At 36.1% G+C, this 17,545-nt stretch overlaps 1 long non-coding RNA gene across 1 annotated transcript; it reads right to left on the bottom strand.

Moving 5' to 3' along the window:
- Positions 1-10,126: 10,126 nt before the first annotated feature.
- On the bottom strand, positions 10,127-16,907 carry LOC145684834 (uncharacterized). Its single transcript, XR_014131408.1, has 3 exons — positions 16,597-16,907; positions 12,153-12,279; positions 10,127-10,815 (listed from the first exon to the last, which is right to left on the bottom strand). It is a non-coding gene; the product is annotated as an uncharacterized LOC145684834 (long non-coding RNA).
- Between the last annotated feature and the right edge of the window lie 638 nt (positions 16,908-17,545).

Raw genomic sequence — 17,545 nt, 5'->3', positions numbered from 1 at the left:
CCAATTTTCACCCGAAGTAAAGATAGTAGGCTGTGTTCAGGAACGGTGACAATAGCCTACTTTGTCCCTTGAAAATCACATATGTATAAGAATGAATCTGTCGAATTGTTGCAAGTTCTCGGTATGTTCGGTTAACACAAACGTCAATATTTCACGCAGAAATTTTTTCACCTAAAGTATTCACAGACACAGCGTAACACCACCTAGTAACATGAATATCAACTGGAAACTGAAATATTTGTTTCACGCGAAAACGTGGTGTATGTCTTGGCGCCTTTTTTCAACCATCTGTCTGTCGTCCAGACAAAAGGGAGCCGACGAATGATCGCAAGTTGATTACCAAACTTTTGTCCGTCAATAACTCTTAGGTTTTCGTGTATGAAGTGTTGAACGACAATAAATCTTTGCACCGCAAGGGGAGGGGGTACGTTTCCGGAGGGTTGTGAGCTAGAGAAAAGAACGTTCCTTGGAAATAGCCTAGTAACAGTTCTTGGATTAAGATGAACAATCAGAATTATGAACTCCAAACACGGAAAACACATATTAAATACGAAACATACGATTTTTCTGTCAATTATGGAAACAGCATCCCGCCAAAACCAACCTTACGTGCTGGAACTTTCTCGATGAGATCTTCGTAATCAGCGTCTCGAAATCTATCCGATACACCCTTTTACCTTCGTGGGAGGATTTTCATGTCGACCAGTGTTATTAGGTTTCGTTCAAACCGAGATAATAAAAGCTGCCGATGGCTCTAAATCATAAAGTTCACTACCCTGATAATTTCTAGATCGCCAGTCGCTTAATACGAGTGGACGTTCCCCCCCTTACTCCCACTGACCCCTCAACTGAACCTATAAAATGAGCGTTTCTAATAAAAGGCCATATCTCCAAAACTTATGAAGTTATTAATGAAATTCTTTTTCCCGTTTTATCAGTAAGGTGTGCCTTACAATTTTGTCTATTCATGCATTCCAACAGTTTTTTCGGAAAATTTAACATAAACATTAAAACCTGACGTATTGTGGGCTTAATATTTTCTTTTTTGCTCTACGTTTACTTTACAACGATATTGTATATCTGATATCTGTAAATTAGTTCCATTTTTAATTCTAGCTGTTTTGAGCAACGGTGCTTAAAAGTGCACAATCTGTTCTGGAGAAAAAGAAGAAAAAATGTGGAGTATATGTTGAGATCAATAGATTTTTATATAATGATAGTTACAGTTTCGTGTTGCTATGACAACAGAAAGTTTTTCATGAAGATTTGAGATTAAAAGTAAGTTGTGCTGGGTATAATTTTAATTTGTGATAATATATGGTTCTTTGCAAAAATATATATAAAAAACTAAATGTACGAATGGTGGTGTGTTATTTATTTTAATCTTCGAACTCGGTAATATAAAAAATATTGAAAATCTCGTCATATAATATTTTTTTTCGCCCAGGAGATACCTTGAAATTTGGTTGAATCAAAGTAAGCATCTCACAAATAACCATGAATACGGTTTATACTTTATTAAGAAGTAAAATGACAATTTATTGCAACCTTAAAATGGATATATACAGGGTGAAAGCGTTAGTAATGAAGTTGGTGATGTTGAAATACCAGGATCGGATATATCAACGAATGTGGCTGAGCTTATAAACCAGCTAGGTCAGCAAATGAATTTGAGCATTTGACACAGCAAACCCAACAAATGGATACTAAATTCGAACAAAAGTTAGAACAAATTACACAGCAGATGGATAATAAATTAAGCAAATAAACTCTAAACTAGAACGAATAGACTGTAGGATGGAACAAATTTTGCACGTATCTGCCATTGTACAAAGTTCGGTGAAAGCGTTTGAAACTCAAGTTAGCGAGCATTGCAATCGGATTAGAAAATTACAGGAAAAAAATAAATACTATCAAGGAAAAGATTATCATCGCAAATGGTAATCCTGATCCGGTCATCAACATAGACCATATGCCAATTGAACCCAGGCTAGCTATAGAAGAAAGTGATATACCTGAAAACTATTCTGAGAGGGGTGGTAGTGCCTCTAATATCGGATAAGAGAAAAGACCCCATTCATCACATCGCAGGAAAACCAAATATGAAGGGTAAGGGGAAAAAACAAGGAATGTCCATGTGTGTGCTTTAACGGGTGCTTTGTACCATATGTTGGTGACTGTTGGTACTATTTGTCTGTATATGCAGGCATGCGTAGATGTAGAAATGTCCATGTAAAACTGGGAAAAGATTTGACTAACCCTATTCATTTTATACAGCTTTTCAATATTAAAGTGCCGTTTTCTCGAAAATGTAGTTTTGTGACATTCCTTCTTTTATCCCCTTACCCTTCATATGTAAAGTCTAAACATTTGAAACAGTCTAATAATAATCATCATTTATGATTTAGCGAAATAAGATCATCATATCATCACAGGTATTCTGCCTTTATTGGCAGGTCACTTGTCGCAGCTGAGAAGCTTCCATGCTCCACGATTCTCCGATAACTTCTTCGTCTTCGCGTATGTTATCCGCGAAATAAGATCGTTAATCAAATTTAATGGAAGGTCGGAAGACATACCAGCAAGTGTATTTTTTTGGAAATGTCCGACGAAGAATGCGACCTAATTGGACCTAATTCGAACCAAAATTCTTATAATTTTGCCACACGTTTTACTACGACCTTGATCTGTTTGGTTCAAAGCGGTCAGGGGGAGTTTATGTAATTATTTAGATTTCAAGAAAGCTTTAGGTCCTACACTTAGAAGCTTCTAAGCTAGCTTAGAGTGTTGGTAAGAATTAATAATATATAAGAATATTCCACTTTTTAGGAACATATTTTGTTGGCTCTAAAATATCATTGCTTTTGTATAATATATTTATTTACAACCTATTTAATGACACAGCTTACATACAACTTGAGATAAATAAATTATAGGCCTACACATCGTTTCCTATTAACTGTTTACAAATGCAATGAAGAGTATATTCGTATGTTTACCATCGATTAATGAGTATCACTAGTGGAAAAGGCGTTGAGCAAGTTCAGAATCCGAAGACGAATTCTCAACCGATTCCGTTATATCATCATCATCATCACAGTCAATACCACCAAGTTCAATTACAAAATTTTCTACGGTATACTCTATCAATTCATCTTTCTCCCAGAACTGCTGCTCGAGGCTGATCACGTGTTCGTTCTATCCCTCCCAATCCTTCGCCGTCACAGACTTTAAGAGCATATCTGGACACTTCCTCGAATCTATTCAAAGGCAAATCTCCTGTTGGAATATTTTCCCTACCAATTACTTTTGTTTCTGCCCAAACTTTCATTGATATTCAATTTTCACATGTAGGGAGGTAGGCGAAGTACTGTACGACCATCGATCTTCAATAATTAATCAACCCGATCTACTTTCTCCTATGGATTACGTTGTTCTATCAGCTGATGTAGTTCAAACTTCTTCATATTTGGGAAAAGGGAACTCGGTTGTCTTGAAGCCAGTTCATCATCTCCTGTTTCACAGCATACTTTGAGTGTGGTTTGTTAATTTATATGTTGTGGTAGGATGCATTATCAAGATTAATGACACTTTTTTAGGAACATTCGGAACAAGTTTTTCTGTAACCCTTATCTCAAAATTAAAGGATTCATTTGTCAATGGTAGTCCCCAGAAGTACTTCCTTCTCTAAACGTTAAATTTGCTCCATCAATAAACCCGCTTCTTGCTCCAGCATTCACTAAGATCAACCGATTCGAAGAACTTGGCTTTGCAGACGCACCGTGTGAAGTTTTACTCTTCTAGTATTTCCCAAACGTCAGATTCTTGTATACCCAACTTTCGTCTATGTAAATGATATTTCTTTTTGTGACCTGTACTTTCAGATGGCCCTCAAATACCTTCCCCTCCAATTACCCAATACCTGTACTTTAAAATGACGGGTTAGAGCCCAGCAGACACGTTGTTTTCCGTGTTTATTACAGCTCAGTGGGAAGTGAGACTTGTGTTCTCGAACCTTCCCTACTAAATTTTCTCCCTGAAATCAGTATGCCTACCAGTGGCAATATCCTACTCAGTGTTACGGAAGTGTTATTTCGCAGGAATGCCAAGTCAAGTCATGTATGAAAGATGTTGGTTTAAGAGCGATCTAGAAACATCCGATTGAAGTCGTTGTGCTCAAGGTTCAAAGCCGTAAACAGAGAAAAGTGTACCTCGTGTTCCAAGCTTTGCGAATTAAATATAACAACATTTATTCCAGCTTTGAATTTTGCTTGCAAGGTTTACTTCAATATAACGTTCTTAAGGGTTTCTTAACTGATTACAATCATAAATAATAAAAATGTTAAACCCAATGAAACTAATATTATGATATTCTATACTTTACCTGTAATGTTGTATTTCTTTCCAAAAGCTCGTATGATACACGCAAAATATACGTCATTTAAGTTACTAGGTCAGATTCTGCCACTATGTGAATCAACAAGTCATACTAATTTCTTACATCGCTCTATATTATTTACACTTGTCGTATATTTCGTTCAAAGACGAACGTTAAAATATTTACGGAGAGTGTATATGTGATACTTAAGGGTGTTTTATTCACAAAAACACCTCGTAAGTGCTATATCATACCTCAAAAGTGTACTCGGGATGTTTCATTACACCATACGATTTACAGTGTGTCAACAGGAATCCCGAATTATAGCATCGATCCGGATATTATTACCTTTTAAGTTGCAGCAAATACTGATTACTGCGCAATGTCTTAATTCCAATCATCTAATTATGATAGTGTAAAATTTCGAAAATCAATCAATGGTGCAAAGTAATACTAATCCAAACCAAACTAATAACAACCGAAAACAACCTTATCATATTCCATCCGTAATATCAATTGGTAGAAGAGTGTAGTCATAATGTAAGAAATAATGATAGAGTCAATTATATCAGTAATAGAACCGAACCCAATTTAAGAGGAAACAGAAGTATTAATTTCATAGTTGTCAGAAATTCTCAAAATTTTAACAATAGAACTGGAGGAATTCATAATATACAGGACTGTATTCAAGATTGTAATATTCAATGCAAGCTAATTGAATCTTTTGGTAATGTAGCTTGATCGAAAGTTATGGCGTCCGTCAAAATATACCAAATGTAAATAGATACAATTAATTAGAACGTTAGTTCCTTCAGATGTTTTATCTAAGATTAACAGATAATGTCGAGTTTACAGATAGATTCTTATAATAATTTCTTTATTTCTATTGTTCCTAGTTATGATATTGATCAAGTCTCCTTTTGTTTCACTTTGAGTGTTATCATTTCTTTGTAATTCGCTTCAATTATCAATATATTGGATTCAATGTTATTTATAATCACCTTATTTATGCCCCAATGAAAGAAGTAAGTTATGTAGTATTTCAATATACTTTAATTTAATTTGTCAATTCGCTCGAATGATACTGAGTTAAAGAATCCATATTAGGACTTAAATAATTAGCTAAAGAGTCATATTTTGAATAAGTCCTCCTCGTCGAATGATTTTATAGAATTAAAATGGAATTGATTATTAAATGAATGTAAGAATCTTATTGGGGCAAAATGAAATTAATATATTTATTATAATTTATATGTGTGAGGGCTACTGGAAAAGTAAGGTAAGCACGTGTGTAAGATATATAACGGTCCTGGATTCTTTCTTCAATTGTAACCAAATCATGAAGTCCTAGTCGGGAGCCATATATACAATGATATTGCATACCTGATAACTGTGAGTTACTTTAATTTTTAATTGTAGCTATTTTGGGTAACGGTGTTTAAAACCCATTTGGGACCAGCGTCCTATTTTTAGGACATTTGATATTTTATTTTTTATAACAAAGAAGAGTAAGATTTTCGTGTTCTGCTAATTACAGGGAGCAATTGGAGATATGTCGTAATGCACTGTAATTTTTGATACATTTTTCCTTTCCCTCTGTAAAAGAGGCACGCTTAAACTTATCTGTATAAGTTTTTTTCATTTGGGTATGTTTTGGGCAACGTTATTTTTTATTTTTAATACAAACAATGCATTTAATTTATATGTATTAGGCATCAATAGGTACGCGGCAATCAGACAATAAAAAAGTTATTTTAGTTTTGTTATTACTTTCGGTGCTATAGATGTTGAAACATTAGTATCATATAAATAGGACCCTGGTCCAAAGCAAATATACTACTAAGTAATAAAAGCGAATGTATAGATAGACTGACGCCCTTGATTTTTCGCGTTCTTACGCTTATCATTCATTGTTTAATGCTTAAGAACTACAATTTTTTACTTTTCTCAATTGAATGCAATTTACATCTAAGCTTTAGTGTAACTACAGTTGAGAAATAAGTGGTAGAAAAAGAAAAGTGCTGAATAATAATGTTCAAATTTGAAAAAAGAAATACGCATCATACACGAAGCTTCCCCAAGTTGGTGTACAAACTGACAGAAACTTTAGCGAACTGAAAGAGAAATGTTGTAAACAAATCACCTACAGAGATATTCTTTTGTATAGTTTCAACAGTGACATAGTGCAATATAGCTATAGTGAAGGAAACAGTTCGTTATGATGTACATATAATGAATGATCATCATTTTCTGTTGTACAATTATAAAACTCGTTATAAAAATTTGATCTCTGCTATGCAAAGGATATGAAAATAAAGGTGAGTGCTAGCGACAATATACATCATGATAGAGAAGATTTTTCTTAAGATTCCAGAGTGGTTTTCAATATGCTAGATATTGTAGATGGTTCGAATAGCCATCTGCTATATTTTGAGAATTTTGTCGCAGGTAGAGATCTGCTAATACATTTTGTGAATTGGGATTCAGAGGAACCGGTACTCTGCAAAGCAATCCTGTGTCTCAGTATCCATTGACTAATTCAAGGGTTGAGTAAATACATATGCACGGAGTTCATATGAATACAGATTCGACTGGGATCGTAAGTTCTCTTTGACAAATGGAATGGTAATTGACGTGTTGTAATTGGCACAAATTCTGACAGCATACATCCTGTTTCGTGAAAGATGAGGTGGAGCCGACTACATCAAGAACATATTAGAATTGAACAGCCTCTTGTTATCCTACAATAGACATATGGGAGGTGTCGACTGCTTCGACTTACTAGTTCAAAAAATTAGAATTGATATAAGATTCAAGAAGTGGTATTGGGTGATATTTTGACGAATTATTAACATGATGATCGTAAACTCATAATTATGTTTACGAAACCAACTCAGTTCAATATGGATCTTCTGACATTTACACGCAACATATCTGTATATCTATTATATATATCAAACTTGGTGGTCACCTCTTCAAATGTATTCAATGATGTACAGCTCGCTTGAAGTAGTTACTTGATTATGGAAAGCAAGACATAAAGATGCCATGGTATTAGATGCACTTGAATACCATTATCGTATTTTTAAAAGTGTAATGTCACATCGTGTTTCAAAGCGTTTCGTGAAATACCAAGAAGCCAAAGAAAAATAAACTTTGAATCAAAGCCAAACACGTGCAACAAACTAGCACAGGTAGATCGAAATTACAAACTAGCAATTATCTGAACTTCAAACATAACTGCCCAAGCGGCACACCGACGTCGAAAAGACGTGTTTTTTTTTTGTGTAAAACACCGTAAAATACACCGAACATGACGTGATTTACACGTCTTTTCCCACGTGGAAATGTCCGGGAATATGACGTGATTTTTATGACGTCTTTTACACGTCATAGAATATGACGTAATTTTTATGACGTCTTTTACACGTCATAGAAATGACGTGTAAATCACGTCTTTTTTACGTGATTTCCACGTGTAAATCACGTCTTTTTCACACCCTTCATGTGAATTGGAAGGGGGGCGTTCTCGAAATGAGGCGGCGAGAAGCAAAGGGGTGTAAGCGATATTTGCAATAAAGTATGGATGTCTCAAAAATGGATTCTGCACAGCTAAATATACAAACTGAATGGTGAAGCTCGTCGCAGTCCAATAGAAAGTCTACCCATGAATGCTCTACGCCGAACTTCATTATGCAGTTTGTATATTTTGCAATGCAGAATCCATTTTAGAGACATACATACTCTATTGAAAATGTCACTTACACCCCTTTGCTTCTCGCTACCTCAAATGTCATGGAAGTCTTACAGGATTGTTCAGTTCCAAATGTCAAAACCATTAGAAATTGATGTGCATCCGCAGTTTTGATATTAGGAATTTCAATCCATGTACTACCTCGATTATTCGCCACACTTTTGAGGCTATTTACCAGCCCCTATTCAACCGTTTTGCACCAAAGTTAGGGGTTAGGCTACTAGGGCTACCTAGTTCTGGCCCTGTAAATTTTGAAATAGATCGGTTGAATAGTGGTTGAAACAAATAACCCTGAAACTGTGTCGAATAATCGAGATCCTACTATAAATAGATTGAGATTCCTAATGTCAACACTGGATACACATCAATTTATGATTATTTGGACATATGAAACTTAATAATAATAATAATAATAATAATAATAATAATAATAATAATAATAATAATAATAATAACAATAATAATAATAATAATATTTACTCTAAAACACACAGCTTACAACACATTTTTTTCAAAAAATGATAAAATAGAAAAATCATACTTTTTCTATTTTCTTAACTGCGTTTTTTTTTCTTGACAGTTCTGAACTGATCTCTGGCCGCAACACTTTTCTTGGGTAAAAAAAAAGTCTACGAATAACAACTGGACAACGATTATTATAAGTAAAAACAATAATGAAAATAAATTTATCCTTGTGGCTGCTGCTTGATTTTTCACCATTGTGTTGTAATTTGCATAATAATTTACAAGCTCCTATACCAGATAAGTAAGACCACTGGGTTATTGTAATAAATAACAGATCAGGATAGACCCTAAGAACCCTAGATCTTGCTACAGCGAAATACATCACCACCCTCTCTCGGAAGCACACATTGGGGAACGTCAAAGTATTGTGGTCTGTTCCAAGAATTTGGAAATTTCGCATCTCCGAATGTTCGTATTATCTATGGATTGGGGATTTCCATATCCAATTAACCACCTCTAGTGTTGTTGATTTATATTTTTTAGTATTTGGATACTAGCCTATTGAAGAGTATATATTCGCCTTAATGTGTGGTATATTTATCTACACATTAAGAAACGAATATACAATAGCTGTCGAGGAATAATTATATACCTAATGCAACAGGAAAGAAACGGCAGCGCTTGCTCCACGAAAGGATAAATTTAAAGCCATACATTAAAAAGAAAACCGAGACGCATTGAATCGACTTGAAAAACATAAAAAAAGCCCTCGAATATAAGACTCACCCTTGGCGAAAAAAAAAAAGCCCTACATAACTTTTAAGAATGAGAAAAGACGAATAAACATGGTAAAAACAAAGAATGAAATGGAAAAATAAAGGAACATTGTACTTACAGTCCTAAGAAAATGAAATGAAATGAAATCTTTGAGTTTTACGTCCCACGCTTATACCGGTTAGGCTAAAGGAGACGGTGATAATGAGAAATGAATGAAATGGTGGAATGAAGAAAGTGGGAGGAGACGGGAGAACCCCGAGAAAACCCACGCACACGGTGTTTGTCCACCACCTGGACAAAGTTCACTTGGCGGGGGCTGGGATCGAACCCGGAACCCCAAGCACCAGAGGTGAACGCTCTACCACTGAGCCACCGCGGCCCTTAGTACTAAGAAGAATCCACTCATTTCGTCACTGGAATTTATTCATGTGTATTTACTAGTACCTTCTTCTTAATGAAATTACGGTACAACACGTGCTTCCATAAATTTTATAGCTATCCATTATTACGCTAGTATGCGCACACATACACACAAACACAACCACCCACATCCAACACACACTCCAATACACAAGAACAATGGGTTTTATTGACAGTGCAAAATTTAGGACTAAACTTTTATAACTCCAATTTAAGACACCTTTATTTTGGAGGTGAAAAATCGAAAAAGGAAGTACATCTTAAAATTAATTAATCTCTGAGGGATGAAAGCGAAAACACATAACCATTAATTTGAATTCTACATTTATTAGTTATATGTACAATGTGCACGTTTTGTCGTATAAAATAATATTCATGCTATTTGTAATGCAACAAGAAACACTGATTGTCTTTATTATTTGTAATACAAACAAGAAATATGTAGACAATGCAAATCTGTTGGTTATAATCTAAAACTTACAGAGATCTTTTAATAATATAAAATAAAAAGAATAAAATTTTTCTATAAATTTCGTATGAAGGAAAACACCTTTCATAGTTATTGAAAGTACAGAAATGCAGCATCATATCAAAAAAGCCTCACGTGCTTAAGTAGGTTAAAAATGGGGACTGCGGTAAGTATCCCACTTATTATCCCATCTATTATACCAGTAGCAGTTTCTTCCATCTTTTAGTTTTCGAAAGAGATGCCTTTACATTGATTTCCAACAAAGCGAGGAGGAACAGGTCAACATCTTTCAAGCATGCCGAATCCTTTTCATCCTCAAACAACAAGGCAGATGGAAGTGAATATCTTTCTACTAACATTTTGAAGATTTGTGGCATTTGTTCATTTGAAGATCTTTATTTTTACTCACGAATGATAAGTGTCTTTAAGGCTAGTTTGCACAACGTGAACTTTGCTCTTTTTTCCGCGGGAGTTAAATTCCATCGCCAGCTCTTTGGAAACCAAGCATCAGAGAAAGGTCCCTTTTCCTCCCAACGATGACAGATAGGAACACTGAAACAGAAAAAAAAAATCATGAACAATCATAGTGCAATTTTTCAGGTGGGGAGAAAATTTTAAAAAATAATTACAATACGTCATGTGTAACTACAATCAATACGCAATAAAACGATTAGTTACTGCACTCGCTTGCATGAAGTCCCACTTTTAACGGCCTTCCAAACAGCGAAATTAAACTACCATTAATTTTAGTTATTCTGTAATAGCTTAACTTTTGATTTTATTGCAGCTGTTAACTCTGATTGTTCAGGAGGATCAAACAAGTTGGGGGATATAAGACTTTGTATATACAGATACATGACAAATAATTCTGAAACACTGATAGAAGGCTACATTACGTATGTGCTCACAATATAAAATGCCACTCCAAGACCAACTTTAGGATGTGAGCTAAAAGTGACGATCAAGTATATTGATACGATATTGATACAAACAAAATGGTGTATAACTTATGTATTCCGAAAAGTAAAAAAATTGTGAGCAAACGCCCCCTCACTTGTTACTGGAGTATTTTTAAAAAATAAGACTTCTAGAACCAGAATTCTGTCACAAGCAGTAGGGTGAAAATCGTCACATTATTTGTTCTGAGCAGGGTTAGAAGTTGCGGCAGTTATTATTATTATTATTATTATTATTATTATTATTATTATTATTATTAATAATAATAATAATAATAATAATAATAATAATAAAACTTCTCTTTGGTGAAAATTATATTTTACCCCTCTGTTCAGGAAAATATTTTCGGGAGGACTACTTTTATCCATTCAAAAAAAAAAAAAAAAGCGCGAACACTATAACATGTGATACATTCCATATTAAAGCTTTGCTTATATATAAATACTCAAGTCAAATAAAATAATTGCTGAAAGAATAAAAATTAATAAACAGGGAAACCTTTAAAAATCTAAAATAATAAATAAATAAATAAATAGAGTGTATCTGAAGAAGACAAGGGTAGTTGCTGAAACAGTTACATTTAAATAAAATTGGCGCAGCTGTGGCTCGGTGATAGAGCGTTCACCTCTGGTGCTTGGGGCCAATGATTCGATCCCAGCTCACTTCAAGCGGCTTTTCTTGGAGTTCACCAATTTTTTCCCACATTCTTCATTCCACCATTTAATTCACTTCTCATCATCACCGACTCCCTTAGCCTCAGTGCCTGATCGTGGAACGTTAAATTGAATATTTCATTTATATAAAAGTATTGCCTTGTTCAACAATTATTTAATTTTAGTTAAGTACTAATAAAATATTACTACTTTCTTTCTTTTCTTCTTACTCGGCATTTTCTTACATGGGTATTATAAAATAACATGTCAAAAACTCACCTGTCGCAACTTTGGTATGTATGTCATCCTCCACAGTGATATTTCTAGAGCAGCTCGACGAGCAGAAAGGGGTCAGGTGGTCTGCTGTTGATCAATTCATCATTTGCAGGAGCATTGGCCACACGCTCTGGAAAGTGGGAGTACATACAAGGCTTATTTTGGCAAATAACATGTATTTACAACTAGGCTTATTACAACGACTAAATACATTTAACATGAAATGAAGCAGTTTAATTTTATGTAAACAGTAAAGTGGGTTTTTACTACATTTTGTATCAAAAAAAAAAAGAGCTTATAGAAAAAAAAATAAGTTGGCAGGGAAATATCAGCCATAAATTTTACATGCTTTCTGTTCTGGATATTTTCAGCGTAAAGGAAGGTGTGAAGAAGAGTCCGAAATCGTCCCAACCTCGATGCAGGAATGGCCACTTCTTAAATGGAAAGATACGCAAAATAAATATTGACAAACTTGTGGACAGATAGATTTTATGGATTATTGTCTGCCCGTTGTTAACAAGAAGCAGGGATCGGAAAATCTTTGAGTTTTACGTCCCACGATTATGCTGATTAGGTTAAAGGAGACGGTGATGATGAGTAATGGATGAAATGGTGGAATGAAGAAAGTGGGAGGGAACGGGAGAACCCCGAGAAAACCCACGCACACGGTGTTTGTCCACCACAAAGTTCACTTGGCGGGGGCTGGGATCGAACCCGGGACCCCAAGCACCAGAGGTGAACGCTCTACTACTGAGCCACCGCGGCCCCATAAGAAGCAGGGATCGGTTTTGGGAACGGAGTGAGAGCGTAAAATATCGCATCTTGAACACAAAGAACACAAATGACTACCTGCGTTTTCGAACGCGGACATTTTCTGACCAAAAACACCAAGGCAAGTAATTTCTTGCTATGTATTGCTTCATTTAAATTCTGCAACGTTAAAAAAAAAAGTTTTTATCTTACATTTATAATACAAGCTTGAAAAAATCAAGAGCTCCAATTCTGGGGTAGGTTTTATTTAAAAAAAAAATAAAAAATATCTTACTCTGGGAGGGGCAGTCGTCACCTCTGGATCCGCCCCTGTTGTGTACACACCTTCCTTTTGGTGGCAGCAGATAAGTAAGCCCCGAAGCAATGAGGTATGTTTTTTTTTTTTTTTTTACTGATGGGGCTGCAGTGCCTCAGTGGTAGAGCGTTCACTTCTAGTGCGTGGGGTCCCTGGTTTGATCCCAGCTCGTGCCAAGTGGGCTTTGTGGTGGACAAACACCATGTGCCTGAGTTTTCTCGACACTCTCCCGTTTCCGCCCACTTTCTTCATACCACCATTTTTCACATTTCATTATCACCATCTTCCTTAGGCTCGGTGCCTATCCTGGGGCGTGAAACTAAATATTTAATTTCATTTCTTTTTAATGATGAGGAATTGGTGTTCCACCTGAAAGCAGGTTTTTGACCCAAAGAGACTTCCGTTGTTAATGTGCGCATAAACATTAGGAGGATATTCCCTATGTCAAGAGCTCTCTTAAACACATCTGACTGGAACCAGCACCAGCCCCCAACCACGGTCCCTTAATAAGACATTTGGTTTCCTTTGAACCGTTTCACGATTAGCAGTGGAAATCATAATAATATAGTCATGTAGAGGATACTTAATTGAGCTGGAATATATTTTTTTGAACTTCAGTGGCAACATTGATAAGTATCCATCATCACATGCTGGCACTGGAGTAAGTACTGTAATCTAAAATGCGAGGGAGCTGTCTACTCAATTAATGAACAAAATATTCGAACAGTCAAAAACCCGTTACATTATTATGATTTCCACACCGAATTCTGTAGCACAGTTACGGTAGCCAAGTGTCTTGTGAGGGTGTGTAGGTGCAGCAGGGCGATGGTTGCAGTTTGAGAGTGCTCTCAACTCAAGGTGACCAGACGTCCCGTTTTGGCCGGGACAGTCCCTTATTTTCAACCGTTGTCCCGTTTCTTTCAGATTCTCAAACGGGACGCCTAAATGTCCTGTTTTTAAGCAAACATGACCCAGGTGTCCCGTAATTATTATTCAAAATATAAATAGCCAATGCTAATTCTACACTCTTCCGTACCAACACTTACTGGGAAGGTTCACCCGTGCCTAGAACTTCTGAATATTCAAATGAGAATTGAGTGTTCTGTGGTTCAAGTGGAAATTGAGTGGGAATTCTGAGTGTTGAAGTAGTTAAAAGTATTGTTGGGTAATACTTAAGTTAGAAACGCTGTGTTATCATTCTTACTTTGTATTTTGTAAATTGAAAACACTGCTGAGTCCCAAAATGCAATGTGGAAGTCACCCCACCCCCCGCGCCGATTAGTATGCGTCCCGTTTCTGAAAGTAAAAGTTCTGGTCACCTTGTCTCAACTGGGGTAATATCCTCCCACTGATTATGCACATATACAATGGGGGCACTACTTTAGCAAACGGGTCTACCAAATATTCATCTATTTTGTGGATTTTTTCACTAGATTTAAGACAGTAGTGCTACAAAAGGTTAAACAAAACATAACTGAGTGAGCGAAGGGGTTAGAACTTCCATAGGGCTTCTTGTTTCTAACTTTGAAGCCATACACGATTGGCATTGCAACAATTGCCGAGGGTCATTTCCCAAAGAGGTTCACTCGAGCAGTCGGTTCTACCTAACAGAAAATTCATAGGTAACATACGATGTAAAACATATTTTTGTGAAGGAATAAAAGTGTGAATGTCAGTAATTAATATCAGTAAACAGCAAATTGAAATGAATTTTGGGCATTATTCGAGCAGACGGTTCTACCAAATTTTGACATATTTCTTACAGTTTCATATCAGATTAGAACAACGCATTTCTTTTAGCAGAGTATGAACTAAATCAGAAGCTCCATTAGTGCTTGCAGATTGACTTCAGGCCTCAGTACAAATACAGCGTGGACGTAAAGCGTAACAATTTCAGTGAATAAAACACGAACCAATTTATTTCAGCTCCCCACTAAAAAGCAGGGGTAGGAGCACAGCAACAGGGTCCGAACGGCAGCGACGGGATGCGTCCGTAGGGAGCAGGCGCGTCAGCGACGGGGAATATACGTCTAAACGAGAATAGTGGAAGACCACACTTACATATGCAATACTTTCACTGATCACTTAAAATTCATCTCAATATGATGTACACTGACAGTAATTACTTATGTTCACACTCTCATTCCTTCACGAAAAATGTTTCTTATAATATTTTACCTATAAATTTTATATTTGGTAGAACCGTCTGCTCGAGTGAAGCCGCATTTTGAGTGATAGTGAAATCATTGTAAGCGTAACTGTGCTTTTCCATTATCCTTCTTTACGCACATAGTCTCCGTCGCTGACGTGCCTGTTCCCTACGAACGCACCCCCTCGTTGCCGCTCGGGCCCTCTTGCTGTGCTCCTGCACTGATTAAAATAGAATGCATTTGTGCTTTTTAGTGGGCACCTAGCAAAAGTTATTTCGTGTTTTATGCACTGTACTTAATATGCTACGCGTCGGGAAGGTTCTAGAACACAAGTCCCCCCCATATAGGTTAACAGCTAGATTGGTTCTTTTCTGTACCAAAGTTTAACATTTAATTCACATAGTATTGTTGAGCGAGCGTCAGCGAGTGAAGGCGGGTTAGAGCCCCGCACGGCACGTTGTTTTCTGTCTTTGTTACAATTAAGTGGGAAGGGGTACCTGTGTTCTAGAACCTTGCCCCATGCGTCTACTCTATATTTACACTAACCCCCGTGAAGTCAATCTGCAAGTAGTAATGGAGCTCCTCATTTAGTGCATTATCTGCTATAGGAAATACAATGCTCTAACCTAACCTGAAAATGTAAGAAATGTATTAAAATTTAGTAGAACCGTCTGTTCCAGTAATGCCTCCAAAAGCATACACTTACTGTCATCTCGTTGTTTGCTTGTATTTATCAGTCTTTCGCCTTGGCAAATAGTACCACAATGCGTGCAGCTTTTATTATACGGATTCATAGTAGTCTATAAGTAGTAGTAGTAGGAACGGGTTAGAAGCCCCGCGGAGGTTGGTTGGTCCTGTTCTCGACATGAAATAGGCAAATTAAAGACTTGTCCAATTTTTTTTCGTATATTTTACAATCTACGGATCTGTATAATAAAACTGCACCACAGAATGACATACTTTCCCATGCATACTCACTCCCATATACGGTTTATTGAGAATAAAAACACATACATTATCATTTTACTACCTTCACTATTAACATTTTATATAGTATTCTACCTAAAATATTTAATTTGATACAGGCGTCTGCATATGTTAACCTAATGTAGGTATCCTCGTTCTTTCTACGGTATTTTAATACACTGTAATAAGAAACCGTAGAATACTCAATCTGCTGAATTTTACACAGAATGCACCTAGATAGGAATAGGATAGGAATTATACTTACTTGTCTTAAAGCTGACCGTTATCACAGGTGACTTCAACAAAACACATTATTTATATTCACAAACAATACCATCAAAACACGATTCCGCAAATGGCTCACGATTCCCAGCATGCACTGCTCAAACTGCAGTTACAGTACGGGGAACGTCCGCGCTTTTTAGCACCTAAAAAAGACGTCTATTTTTGGTGATGTCCGACACGTGATTCTTTGTACCATTCTGGCACGTGATAAACACGTACAATTTAGGTCATGTTTGACACGTCATTTTTGTTACCATTTTGGTACGTGATAAAGACGTTCCAAATTTTCAAAAGACGTCATTTTGAATTCTAACCCCAAAAAAAGACGTGTTTATGACGTGACTGTGCTACTTGGGTGTTTAGTGTTCTAAATACTGGTATTTGTACTTTATGTTTAGTTATGTGTCATATATTTTATTTTGTATAATTTTCATAAATAAACATCAATACAGAACACACACGCATCTATATATATATATATATATATATATATATATATATATATATATATATCGGGTGTTGCAAAATAAGTGTTACAACTCTTGGAAGGTGACTCGTTTCACTGAGACAAGAAAAAAAGTTATCTTGAACTTTCGGCTATCGGACATAGTTTCGGATCTACAAGGTGCCGAAAGCGTGGGAAAATGACTTTCGGACGCCAATTGTTCGGAAACTATCCAACGTAAAGAGGGAGCGTAAAAAAATCACTGAAGAAGTCAAACCTGCTCTATTGAATTTTGCATGTTTCACAATCCTACCATGCACGCGCAAGGGATTCCCCAAAGAAACGCAAGGAGTCCCGGATAATCTGCCAAATGAAATTTGGTCTAAATGGATATGGATTGATAGGATGTCTACTAGGAAACAATAATTCGTTTGTATTAAGTCGATATCTGGAACAAATACAAAATGGCAGATACCTTCATGCC

Source organism: Thermobia domestica, chromosome 5 (assembly GCF_964235325.1).
Source record: "Thermobia domestica chromosome 5, izTheDome1.hap1.1, whole genome shotgun sequence".
Taxonomy (NCBI): Eukaryota; Metazoa; Arthropoda; class Insecta; order Zygentoma; family Lepismatidae; genus Thermobia; species Thermobia domestica.
This window is presented reverse-complemented; position numbering and strand designations above follow the sequence as displayed.